The sequence below is a fragment of the Lissotriton helveticus genome, chromosome 6 (genome assembly GCF_964261635.1).
Source record: "Lissotriton helveticus chromosome 6, aLisHel1.1, whole genome shotgun sequence".
Taxonomy (NCBI): Eukaryota; Metazoa; Chordata; class Amphibia; order Caudata; family Salamandridae; genus Lissotriton; species Lissotriton helveticus.
In genome coordinates this window covers 1298547885-1298561875 of record NC_136067.1, presented here as the reverse complement: position 1 = coordinate 1298561875, position 13991 = coordinate 1298547885, and the positions used below count along the sequence as shown (strand labels likewise).

Below are 13991 nucleotides of genomic sequence, written 5' to 3'. Positions count from 1 at the left end.
CAGCACCAGGCACATTCAGTTGTAGGTACAGGCTGGCAATGGAGTAGCCAGAAAATTAAAATACCCCCTCTTTGAACCAATCTCTATGGCACCAAGCTAATGTAGCAAGTCATCACAACCCTTCTCTGAAGAGATTGCTTGTCTCTTCCATCCAAGCATCTATCCATTCACCTTTTCATCCTTCTATCCATCTGCTGACATCCACCATCTCACCTTTCCATTCTGTCATCCTTTCAGTCTTTCTTCCAACATTCAGTCTGTCACCATTCCGTCCATCCATCAGCCTATCCATATCCAAACCTATCTATTTATCTTCAAACCTATCCATCTAACATGTCCATTCTTTCAGTCAATCATCCATCCTTTCACTTTTCTATACCCCATCATTATTCATCCATCATCCTTTCAGTCATTTATCCATCCTTTCTCAGCAGTCATTCAGATCAGCTGCGTGCAACCTCCACTTTCCTGGGCCATATTGTCATCTAGGGGGTGCAGGGAAATGGTTTTCAGAGTTCGGGCATTAAATTAATTTGTTCGTTTTAGTCCACAATTACCTGGTTTAGATGCTCCTTGAAATAAAGACGACTTAGTAAATGCACTAAAAAGGATGAAGTCTGTTGTATAATTTCTAATGCCAATTTGGCACGTCTTAATGCAAAGCAATTTTCTAATAAGATGTAATAAATCGAGAACTCTTAGCCCATCATCATGGAAAATTAGCCAATTTGAAACACTCTTTTTTGTGGAGTGTAATCCCAGGTTTATGTCTAGGTCACATTGTTATTTTTCATCTAAACCCTTTATTACTTGAATTATGAGAGTAGGGACAACAGCATGTGAACTTTCCATTCCTTACCACCTCTTGCACAAGTTGTGCATTGTTCTCTAGATCCTTGTCACTTCTAGTTCTGCCCAAATGAAACTTGGGTTTTTAAAGACCGAAAAAGAAGTGGTGCTTAACCTATAGAACAGTAGTAAATTTATTTGAATATCGCGAATGGAAACCATGTGGTACAAAGCATCTACACTTATTTCTTTTACCAGTACACATATAGCTAGTGGCAGGCCACTGGAGTGAAATATCATTGTTCATAGCATGTGTGACTGTGGAAACATATGCTCTGCTTACTCCTGTCACTTAGGGTTTGGTTTGGACGTTTGCCACTTGTTTTTTTCCGAAGAAGTGTTGTGAGTCATGAGGTGTAATGACTCCTCCCTTAGTTGGCAAGGCGCATGGGCATCAGCTCCAATGTTTGATTGTATTTTTCTGCGATCAGATTCTGATGTGTGCTAATTAGGCTCAGTGTGTTGTGGCTCACAGCACTTAACCGTAGGGCCCACTCAATCGCTCAATTCATGTACCTATGGGAAAACTCCCCATGGCAGCTCCTCAATCCCTTTTTTGGCTACACTCAAAGTCTACTGAAGACCGACCTCTCGATGCCTTACTGCTGGAGACTCGGCCTCTCCCTGGGCACCCTGCTCCTCATCGCAGAAAACCCACCAACAAAAATGCCAAGGCAGTGATGGAAAAGACTCCCTTCCACTGCCGACCCCAGTGTTATTCAAAGTTCCCCTGGACCAACCGCCATCAAGTCTGAAACCTCTGCCTCTCCCCTGAGCATAAAGACACCATGTGCAAAGCTTTGCTAATCTCAACCCATCCTTCAGTGGCTGCAGGAGTAGCTAAATGCTCTCCATAAGCATCTATTATACATCTCAGATAGGTAGAATCTACACAAAGCTGCCACCAAAGCCAGTGGATTCTCTCCCAAGGAAGAGGACATTGAATTTTTAGGAACAGATTGCTATGGAGCCTACTCAAACAGCCCAAGCATAAACAGTAGAAGGACAACAGGGGCACTAGCTCCTTCCATGCTCAACCTCCTCTTGTACCCCAATCATACACGAGCACCATGTCATACCTCACCTCCTTGCTATTCACTGGAGGGGTCACAACGCTTAAATTGGGGGAGGGCTGCCAAATTTACCCTCCCGATCCCTATGATACATAATTTTTCTTAGAGCCTAAGGATGACCTGTAGAACAACTATAATATTGATCTCCCAGGTGATTCAGGCCTGTATCTGTATTCAGTCAAGCCTTCTCCCTCTGTTGACACTACAACGTACCATGAAGTCATACAGATGACAGCCACACATCAGAAAGTTGCTAATCATATTGTTCAGGAAGATAATTACTTCCTGGTTAACACACTATCCAAGACCTAACACGCCCTCCATTCTGTTCCTCTCTATACTTAAGGGTCACACCTAGGGTACACAAAGAATATTAACCTAACCCACCCTAAATACAAGACAACATGACTCCAGACTCTCTAGTAGTCCATACAGCGTGCAAACCCATAAACACCCAGGCTCCCTCTCCAGATTAGGAGAGCGTTTGACCTGGCCCTCTGTGCACGGTCATCCTCAAACTTTTTGCGTCTACCCATCATGTATTATGAAATGTATATTTATTGGTATTAGGACTCTGTACACTTTACCACTTTTGACCAGTGGTAAATTACTTGAGCTGTCTACTTAAAACATGGTAAAATTGGTACACCTGATCGGCACATAAGTTTACTTATTAGTACCTAGTATATGGTACTACATAATACCCAGGGCTTATAAATTAAATGCTACCAGTGGACTTGCAGCACTTATTGTGCCAATCACTGAAAGAGCATTTTAAAACATGTCACAAGCCTGCCATTCTAGGCTGTAGTGCAGTTTTAAACTGCCAATTCAACCTGGCAAAATAAACCTTTAGCCAGGCCGAAACATTTTTTTTCAATACATGTAAGTCACCCCTAAGGTAGGACTTAAAAGCCCTTAAAGCAATGTCATTTGTATTTAAAAAGAAAGTAAGGCATGTGTTTTTTAAGTTGTACATGTCCTGGCAGTGAATTATTCCTTTTTTTTTTTTTTTTTTTTTTTTTTCAACATCAGAATTACAAATCTATAATACATTGCCAGAGAAACAGAAACAAAAAAACAATCTTACAATTCAGAAAACATTATTGTCAAGTTTAAAACAAATAAAGCATTTTTTTCAAAAACACAAAGAGCTTTAGACTGGGAGGAGTCAGTTGGAAAAGTGAGAAAAATTGATCTTGAAAAACAATAGAAAACAGTCATTAAGAATTATTATATAATCTTAATTGCATCTGACTTTCACTCCATTTCATCTTAAATCTCTCCCAGCCTCCTTTTCCATTCAATTATTGGGGCCCATATCCTCCGTCCGGCCTCTTTTTTTTCCCTCCCTCTTTTTTCATATAGGGCCATTTCTAAGATATATATGGCCAGCACACGGGAGATCCATTGCTGTAATGTTGGGGGGTTCGGATCTTTCTAGAGTGTGGCTATGCATAGTCTGCTGAGGGTCATAGCTAAATACAAAAACTCATGGTGAAGAACATCTACACCCGCCCTCACTACTCCCAAGATCATAACTTCATCTGTCAAAGTTAAATGTATCCCCCGAGAATCAGCGAAGAATTGTTCCAAAGATTTTTTAAATATATCCAGAGAGGGGCATGATGCAAACATATGAATTGTATCTGCTTGCGTGGATTGGCATCTCGGACAGATGCCCCCATTATTTCCCCCCACTGCGCTATTTTATGAGGAGTGTAATAGAGTTCAAACATAGTCTTGTATTGTTGAGATTGTAAATTTGCCACTCTTAAGACCGAGTTTGAAAGTTTTAATGACTTCTCTGCCTCATTTCCTGTTAAACCTAGTTTAACTCTCCACTTCTCATACATTCTATCACAATCATCCTTTTTATATTTACACATTTCTTCGTATAATTGCGAGATGGAGGATCCCCCTTCATCCCTTACACATTCCAGCAATTCGATTCTTTGAAAATTCATATCTCCTCCCTGTTTCTTTAGCAGAACTGACCTCACTTGTAGGTACTTAAAGAAGTCTCTATGCCCTAAGTTATATAAGCGTTGTGCCTGCTCAAAAGAGATCAGACCGGTGGCCCCTATAAGGTCCCCGATAGCTTTAACCCCTAGTGCATCCCAGCCCCTCATAACTGGGTCGTGAAATACCCCCGGCAATGATGGGTTCCCGTACAGAGGGGTATAATAATTCATTCTCCCTAGTTTTAATTTTCTCCTTATCCCAGTCCAGACTGACCTTGCAGCCGACAAGGTCTTAAACCTTGCTTTTTTGTGATAGCTCCTCTCCTCATATGTGAGTAACCATTGATTAGAGTTTTTCACTACGAGTTCATATATACGTCTGGGACACCATCTCTACCTCTCCATCTGTCTATAACCCTCCCCCCCAGCATACCTCTAGTGTATTGTAGGACCGTTGCCCAATAATATGCCTTAAAATCTGGTAGCGCCAGCCCCCCTCTCTCTCTTGGGAGTGACAGAAATTTTTGGCTGCGGCGTGTTTTGCCCTTGGCCCAAATAAATCTATTTGTCACCTTTTCTAGCTCCCTGAACCAGCTGTTGTTAAATATTAGCGGTATGGTCCTAAATAAATAAAGGACCTTTGGCATAAACGCCATTTTAATGACATTACAGCGACCAATTGTTGTTAAGTGTAGATTGTTCAATTTGTCAAAATCAATTTTGGCCTTATCTATGATGGGGCTTAAGTTATTCGATACCACTTTAGAAAGGTCTGAGGTTATGCGAACCCCCAAATATATTGCTGTCTCTACCACTCTTTGATCGACTAAAGATATTTTCTGATGTACTACTACCTGGGTCTTATTTGCATTTAATTTGTACCCAGACAGTCTTCCAAATGTGGCGGCTTCCTGTTCTATTTCTATTATGGCTGATATTGGTTCGCATGATGTTATGGCCAGGTCGTCCGCATATCCTAATATTTTAGTTTCATGCCTGTTCAGTGTTATGGGCAAGATGTTTCTGTTCTGCTCTATCCTCCTAATGAATGTATCTATATATAAGGCGAAGAGTAGCGGGGAGCAAGGACACCCTTGCCTAGTTCCTCGTCCAATATCTATTATACCACTCATCTCCCCCATGATTCTAACCCTTATTCTTGGATTATGGTATAAGGGTTTCAAAGCTCCCACATAGCCCTCCCCCAGATTCAGCTTCTCCAGCGCAGCCCAGAGAAATCCCCACGAGACCCTATCAAATGCCTTCTCAGCATCTAAAAGAATCAACGCCATAGGGTCTCGTGAGGATGCCGTGCCATCAAATAGTGTAAGAACTCTTCTGACATGTTCCGCAGTTCCTCTCCCAGGGATAAACCCGTGCTGCCATGGAGAAACGATCTTGCCAATTACTGCTCCTAGCCTATTTGCCAGCATCTTAGAGTAGATTTTCACATCGCTGTTCATTAGGCTTATCGGCCTATAAGACCCAGGATTGGTTGCGGGCTTATCTTTTTTCAGAAAAACTATCATAGTTGCCTCTCCCCATGACTCCGGAGGTAACGCACCCCCTTGTATATTTACAGCCATCTCATATAGTTCTTCTTCTATCTCTGCTAAGAATGTTTTGTAAAACTCCAGGGGTATAGAATCTGGGCCTACTGCTTTGCCGGATGGTAAGTCATAGATTGCCCTCTGTATTTCCGTTTCATTAAATGCCTTCTCCAATGTCCCCCTGTCCTCTGTCGTTAGTTTCTCTAGTCTAACACTCTCAAGATACCTCTCTATTTCCTCGCTAGGAACCATATAGTCAGCTTCATATAGCTTCTGATAGTAGTCCCGAAAGCTAGCACATATACTCTCGGGTGTTGTTGCGACACTACCGTTCTCAGTCCTGATCTCGGAAATATCCCCCTTTGTGGCAGCCTGCCTTGTTCGAACAGCTAGCATGCGGCCTATCTGCTCATTATACTCATATTGATCCTTTCTCCATGCCAGATACTTCCCTGCTGCTTTAGATGCAAAAAGCTCCCCAACCGCTGCCTTAGCCATAACAAGCTCATATGTTATACTAACAATATCCTGATTCACCCTAATTGCGCTACTAAGTTCATGTTCTAGTCTAGCGACTGCTCTTACTCTCGTTTCTACTTCCTCCCTCTCTGCCTTATTCCGCCTAATTGAATATCTGATTGTCTCCCCCCTTATACCTGCTTTCATGGTATCCCACACTACTGTAGGGGGGGCAGAGCCTTTGTTTAGTACCAAAACATTTCTTATCCATTCTTTCATTAGGGCGGTATACTCTGAATCCTGTAGCAGGGCTCTCTCAAATGTCCAATTTGTCACCTTCTTTTGTTGGGCAGCTGTTGTTATATCTAAGATAAGCGGGTTGTGATCGGACATTACCCGGGGTAGTATGCTAATCTTTGCTGTGGATGCTACTTCTGGTGATACCAAAAAATTGTCTAGCCTTGCTAAGACCTTATGAGGGGCAGAATAATATGTACTTCCGCTCCCTAAGTTATTTTGCAGCTCCCATATATCTACTAGACCGTTATCGCACATCAATTGAATCAGTGCTCTGTGGCTTCTCTTCTTCCGGACCGAGAATTTCCCCGGATCGTTCTTCCACAAGCCATTCAGTCCGTTAACATTTAAGTCTCCACAAACTATTAATGGCAGAGGCCAGTTGGCTATTTCTAAGTTAACAGAGTCCATAATTTCCGGGTCGTCTACAGTGGGAGCATACAATGAGCATAGTGTGAAGTTAAAACTCTGTGCCTGGCACTCCGCCAAAACCCATCTGCCATAGCGGTCTGATTTTTGCCTATTTACAACAACACATCCATGCCTTGCTAAGATCGCTACCCCTCTTGTTCTTGTTCCTTGCGTCGTATATGATATTAGTGAATTATTCCTAAATTAGTTTTTCACTACTGTAAGCCCTACCTCTCTCATAGGATAACATTTAGGACCATTTTGTTTTGCGGTCACAAATGGGAAATCAGCCCGTTTGTGATTGCAAAAAAAGGTGGTGGTCTATACAAACGCTATTATGCGAGTCGGTGACTCGCAAAATACTGTTTGCGAGTTTCTATTAGGAAGGGCCGAACCAACGGCGTTCCTTCATAATAGCGAGTCAGAGGGGTATGTACCAATGTTTTACACCTGCATTTGCAGCTGCAAAACACTTGAATTTTACTACCTACTTCAAGTACATGGTATGCCACTCGCAAACAGGAAGGGGTCCCCAGGGGACCCCTTCCCCTTTGTGAATTGATGAGAATATAATTTTTAAGAGCAGGCAGTGGTCCCACGAACCACTGCCTACTATTAAAAAATTATACAGAAATGTTTCATTTTTCTTTTTTTAAAAGCATCCTGTTTTCCTTTAAGAAAAATGGAATGCATTAAAAAACAGAAAGCCTGCTTTATTGAAAAAGTAGTTACATGCATGGTGGTCTGCTAACTCCAGCAGGCTACCATCCCTAAAAGTGCTGGCCATTCGCAATGGGTCGCAAATTGGGACCTGCCTCATGATATTGATGAGGCAGGTCATTTGCGACCTAATTAGGAATCGTAAACATTGTCTGAGATACTGTTGTGCATTCCATTTTGTGAGTCACAAATTGCGAGACGTAGGACGTTGTAATTTGCGACTCCCAAAATTGAATGGTCATACATCTGGCTCTAAGTTGCCTTATTACATTTAATAAGAGCTAACTTTAGATTGGGTGATTGGGAACAGGTAAAAATGTCATGTTTGGACTCTAATTAATTGCAATTAAAAATCTTCTTCAATGGTAAAATCGGATATTAAGCGACAATCCTAATAATGCCAGTTTTAGAAAGGTTTTAAATCGAAAAGGGTGAGGCCCTAAATGACAACTAGAAAGGGCCTATTCATTAAAAAGCATAAGAGGATATAGTCATCACATTTTATGTAGTACGATCTAGCCTATGCAAACCCAGAAGTAATCAGATGGTTTATTTACTCAATTATTCATTCTTTTTTCATTGAGCTACGTCATTCACATGTATATTCAGAACAGGGTAGACATTACATTTCAAACAGTGAGCGTACATTTAACATAATTGACAAAATATAATTTGTGACAAAACATTACATTGCACATGACCATAGATAAACATTAAGACCAGTCAGGTTTCAAAAAGAAAAGAAGAGAGCGCAACCTGTTTTTTTTTTTTACATTTCATTGCTCATTATTAGGTTGCTACCAGGGATAACCTTATTCACACAAACAATTATTCCCTGCAATAGGTTACAAATCCAAATAGAGTTGCCCGCTGCTTAAAAGGTGCCGATGTGTATCAAATCCCTAAATAAGTTACGGGATTCTCCTCCGGTACGTGACTGGGTACGATCTAAATCAACACAAAATCAGAAAATAAATTATAACCAACCATCCCGTAAATGTTGCTTTGTTCGGTGATATTTAAAATTAATCATGCAACTTGTACCTGTATTGGTTACATAGGGAGAGCCCTCTAATGAAGCTACTTTGTATGTAACGTAAAGCTGCGTTCTGAAGGGTAGAGAGATAGAGTGTATCAAATGCATGTGTAAACAAGACGCATGGCTTGTTTGTAAAAGGAAAGCAATCCTCACTCTCCAGATTTTCTAAACGTACTTATCACAGTGGACAGTGGCATTACTTTTCGAGAAACGGCAACAGGTCACGACATACTCCAATATCTGAAACTGATTGATTTACATTCTATTACCAGTTTGTTGTGCGTGCTTATTTGTCAAGGGCCAAAGGTTAATCACAGTGTTGCTTGTGCACTTACTTCAGATTTGTAAACGTAGCCGTTATTTTTCCAAAAAAACATTGGGGCATATTACCAAGGGCCATTATCGCGGACTTTTTCCCGCTGAAGCGGCGATAATTTTATCGCCCTATTACCAAGCTGTCGCTAACACCAGGTAGCGACAGCTTGTGGGCGATAGCGGGCATTTTGGGGCCCACTTTTTATGTCAGCGATAATTATCGCTAATGACATGCAAAGTGGGCGTGCCAAAATGTCAGCAACTGAAAACAGTTGCTGCAATCGCTATCGCCTATGATCAACACAGGCGTAGTTATGGAAATATTCGCGCTAAGCGCGAATATCTCCGAAAGCTAACGCCTGCCCTGACCAGTTCTTAGCCATGTTATCCAATGAGAGGTGGATAACATGGCTAAGAGCATTGTCACGGTAATGCCTGAATATCGCTGTATTGACAGCGATATTCACGCATTTCGCCTGTTTTTTATCGCTCCTGAGATAAACCTTGCTATTAGCAAGGTATTTCAGCGATAAAAACAGGTGAAGGGCGGCGATAGAAATATTCCCGCTAAGCCAACACAGCGATAATTATCGGTAGTTGTTTGTAATATGCCCCATTGTCTTCTTGGAGACGTTTCTCGCTTCCTGTGAAAAAATGATATGAAATCGGAACCTGAATTTCAGGCAGTGGTCTCTAACAGCAGCATTATCAGCATTAGCACAGATACAACTATTTACACTCTCTCGTTTATCGAACTCCTCTGAGTTTCCTTTGTACGTTGGGCTTCAAGCAAGCAGCCCACCAAACTTCCGGTGTATAATCCTCCTACCATCGCATTCAATCTACTTACATTATGGGTTTGGTAGTTCTGGACAGCGGTTTCTTCGAGTACGCACGGATCAATAAGTGCACAACGTGCACCTGATGTAACAGTTTATGAGTAATCTGTGAAAGCTATACGTTGTTCATAGCTTATCAACTGTTGTGGTAAATAGTCCATGAATTATGGCCGATCGAAACATAAATCAAATACAACCTATCTCAGATATTTTATTCAACCCATGGATGGTACTGTTGAATTTAAGTATAAAGTACGCTTCTTGTCTTAGGAGTTTGGATTCAATATCACCTCCTCTCGGATTAGGTTTCACGGTGCAGAGAAAAGTCCACTAAGAAATCTTTCTCTGAATGATTTCTTTCCATGAAATGGTTGATCATCAGTGCTGTGGCTACCTTCATGTTGATTCTGGACCAATGTTGTACAATACGCTGTCTGACTTCTTGATTGGCTTTACCCACGTAAAGTTTTTTACACAGGCATATGATGACGTACACATCGTTCTTAGTCTTACATTTCGTGAAATCCTTGCATGAGCATGTGATGTTATTATGAGTGAAATCTATTCCTTCCACCATTGTTTCGGAGGTAGAACAGGTCCCGCATTTGCGATGGCCTATTAATGGTCTTAAGTTCCAGTGGGACCTTACATCTTTTTTTCTCCCGACGGCTACAATTTCAGATCTGACAATTTGTTGTCCAATACTGGCATTTTTCTTCATTGCAAAAAGTGGTGGCGGTAATGGATGTTCAAGGTTTGCCATCAAGTGCCAATTTTTTAGAATAATCTGATGAAATTTGTTGGTGTCTGGTCCATAAGTGGATACACAAACTAGTTTCTCCAACTGTTGTTTCGGTTTCTTCAAGAGCAGATTCTCTCGTGGGGTAAACCATGCACATTTCATTGCATGTTTGAGTAACTTCTTTGGATATCCTCGCAATTTGAGTTGGTCACAAAGCGCCGTTGCATGAATTTCATAGTCTTCCCTACGTGTACAGTAATGCCTGACTCTCAACAATTACCCCTACGGCAAATTTTCTTTCTTGTGTGGAAGCTCCTGTAATGGTATTTTTATCTGTTGGTTTCTTGTGCAGAGACACTGTCAGTTTGTTTTCAATTTGTCTGACATCCACATCAAGATGCCTTTGGTTGATGCAATAATGACATTTGCCAGTATCCATTTCAGTGCCGTTCCATAGGCACCAAATATCATCAATATAGCGATACCAATGTCTCAATTGCTGTGAGAAAGGATTGTGGTTGAAGATTAATTTGTCCTCATACCGGGCCATGCACAGTACCACCATTTCTGGGGCGAAGGGACAACCCATTGCGGTCCCCTTAGTTTGAATGAAAAAATGTTCTTCTAACTTGAAGTAATTTTTTTAAGGGCTAACAATGCTAGTCAAAGTATAAATTCGGTAGGCATGCATGGAGGGCAAGGTCATGTTTCCAAGTAGAATTTGATTGCGTCTATAGCCTCATCTTGCGGGATATACAGACATTACATCAAAAGATACAAGAAAGTTTTGAAAATAATCAAAGGGAGTACGTTTAACTCGAGATGAAGTCTGTGGTGTCTCGTAGGTATGATGGGATTCCTTGACACCAACAATTTCCACAGATTATTTTCAAAAATTGGCACTTGATGGCAAACCTTGAACATCCATTACGGAAACCACTTTTCGCTATGAAGAAAAATGCCAGTATTAAACAACAAATTGTCTGATCTGAGATTGTAGATTTAAGATCCCACTGGAACTTATGACCATTAATGGACCATCACAAATGTGGAACCTGTTCTACCTGCGAAACAACGGTGGAAGGAATAGATTTCACTCAGAATAACATCACATGCTCACGCAGGGACTTCACAAATTGTAAGACTAAGAACATTGTGTACGTCATCATATGCCTGTGTCAAAAACTTTTCGTATATAAAACTGATCAAGAAGTCAGACTGCGCATTGTCCAACATCGGTCCAAAATGAGGTAGCCACAGCAACCATTTCATGGAACAAAATCATTCAGAGAAAGATTTCAAGTGAACTGTTCTCTGCACAGTGAAACCCAATCCGAGAGAAGGCGATATTGATTTCAAACTCTTATGACACGAAGCGTACTTTATCCCTAAAGTCAACAGTACTATCTATCGGTTGAATGAAGTATCTGAGATAGATCGTATTTGATTTATGTTTTGATCAGCCATAATTTGTTGCCTATTGACCACAACAGTTTGCAAATACGTTTGCGCATGCATAAACCGTCTTACACCTGGCCCCACGTTTCTACCGCTCTGAGTTTTTTCCAGCCATCCTCAACAGCTTCACCAAGACCTTATCCAGCTATTCCCCAATGACAATGTCTTCTTGGGCACAGCCACATGCCTTGCCACGCTGAGCTCACCTTGCCTCTAGGTTAAACCTGACTGCTTTTGTGCTAAGGTACCTTAGGGTTAAGTGCAGGTTAATTTAGTAACCTTTGTAGTTCACCCTCACATGGATTGTTAGATCTGGGGGTTTCTAGTTGGCAATGGTATTCACCTTTGCCCAAATAGGGCCCCTTACTTCTAAGCCAGGATAAGGGGATTACACTCCTTAATAACCCCTGCTCACCCCCTTGGTGGCTTGGCACGAGCAGACAGGCTTATCTCAGAGGCAGTGTGGTAAGCATTTGTGAATATACACAGTAATACAGTGAAAACACTACAGATGGACAGAACACAGGTCTTATAAAAATAAGTATTCTTTACATAGACTTAACACAAGACCACAAACCACAAAAATCCAAAATACTACACTAAAGATTGCTTTAAAGATGAAAACAGTTACTTAGTTCAAGTTGAAGATAAATGTGACACAGTTCTCAACAAAGTACCTTGATGCATAACGCAAAGTAAACAAAAGGCTCGCGAAAGGGGAGATGCGTCGGTTCCGTGATCCAGGGGAAATGATGCGTCGTGCCTCAATGCTTGCGCAGAGTAGGGGATGCGTCGTGATCCTTACTGGTGCGGAGGTATACGTAGATTCTCGGCCTGCGGGCCCGTTGCTGTGCGCAAGATAGCGCCGCGATGCGATGATACGGTTACGATGCGAGACGATGGCGCCCTTGATGCGATGATGATGCATAGGCGCCCTGGCAGCCTTGCGACAACTCTGTACTTTGAAGCCGCGACAGGCGCTGCGACACGCTTCTCATGTGATGCGATGGTGACTCTCTCGATGGAGTCACGCTTCTCCAGTGATGCGACAGCAGGTAGCTATGACGAAGACACGCTTCCAGGGAGATGCGGCGAAGGCTCGCTTTTCCGGCGATACGACGATTTCAGCTGCGGCGGCGACACGCATCCTCTCGAGGCGTCGCGCTTCCAGAACCCAGCGACGCGCAAATGTCTGGAGTTAGAATTCCCAGCAAGGAAATTCAGAGGGGAGCTGGAGATTAAGTTTTTTGTCCCTGAGACTTCAGCAGGAGGCAAGCACCGTTCAAGCCCTTGGAGAATATTCTGTAGGTAATGAAAGTCCTTAACAAATTCCTTCTCTTTTCCTTGGCAATGAAGCAACCACTGCAGTCCAACCCAACAAACAGCACACTAGCAGAGGGGCAGTCAAACTCCTGCAGCTTCCTTGGTTCTTCTCTTTGGCAAAAGGTTTCTTGTTCCAGAAGTGATCTAAAGTTCTTGGGTCTGGGTCCCAATATTTATACCCCAAAATCCTTTGTTCTCTGAAGGCAGAGAGGCCTCTGCCTAGTCCAAACCAGTTCCTGAGCACTTTGTTTACATGACTCCTTCCTTCCTTTCACTGTGCAGTGCAGAGACATCAGACGCCCCACAGGAGGTGGCACCAGCACAGGGGAGGGACGGCACAGCTCTGGAGCACTTTGTTAACAAGATTCCTTTTGTCCTTTCACAGTGCAGAGCAGAGACATCAGACAAGCCACAGGAGGTGGAGCCAGCATTGTAGAGGGAAGGCCGAGCCCTATTCAGGTCCCAGATGCAGCAACTCCTCCCTCCCGTCTGGATGCAGATCTCTCTATTCACCACTGGGCTGCCCCAGCCTGTCTCCTGGAATCCCCCAGTTCTGTCACTCACAAACCCAGACAAGAAATTCACAACCTAGCAGAGGCAGGCCTGGACATTTAGGCAAGAAAATACCCACTTTCTAAAAAGTGGTATTTTCAAACACAGAATATTAAAACCAACTATACTGAAAGATGTATTTTATTATTCTGAGTTCAGGCATACTAAATTCGAATTTCTACCATGTTCCCCGAGTCAGTTAGGATTATAAGAATGTAATAATCTAACTGCCCCTTCTAGCCTATGGAGAACAGTATAGTGAAAAACGAAAATGGCTGTAATTCACTATTAGGACATGCTACACACATCAGAGCATGTCCTACCTTATACTTTCAATACACCCTGCCGTTGGGCATACCCTACGGGTGTCTAATATGAAGCAAAGGGAAGGTTTAGGGAC

The 13991-nt window shown here is 42.2% G+C and overlaps 1 protein-coding gene across 2 annotated transcripts in view; it reads left to right on the top strand.

Annotated features, from left to right (window-relative positions):
• RGS17 (regulator of G protein signaling 17) overlaps positions 1–13991 on the top strand; it is a 333901-nt gene that overhangs the window by 250996 nt on the left and 68914 nt on the right. The gene's annotated exons all lie outside the window — the stretch shown is intronic.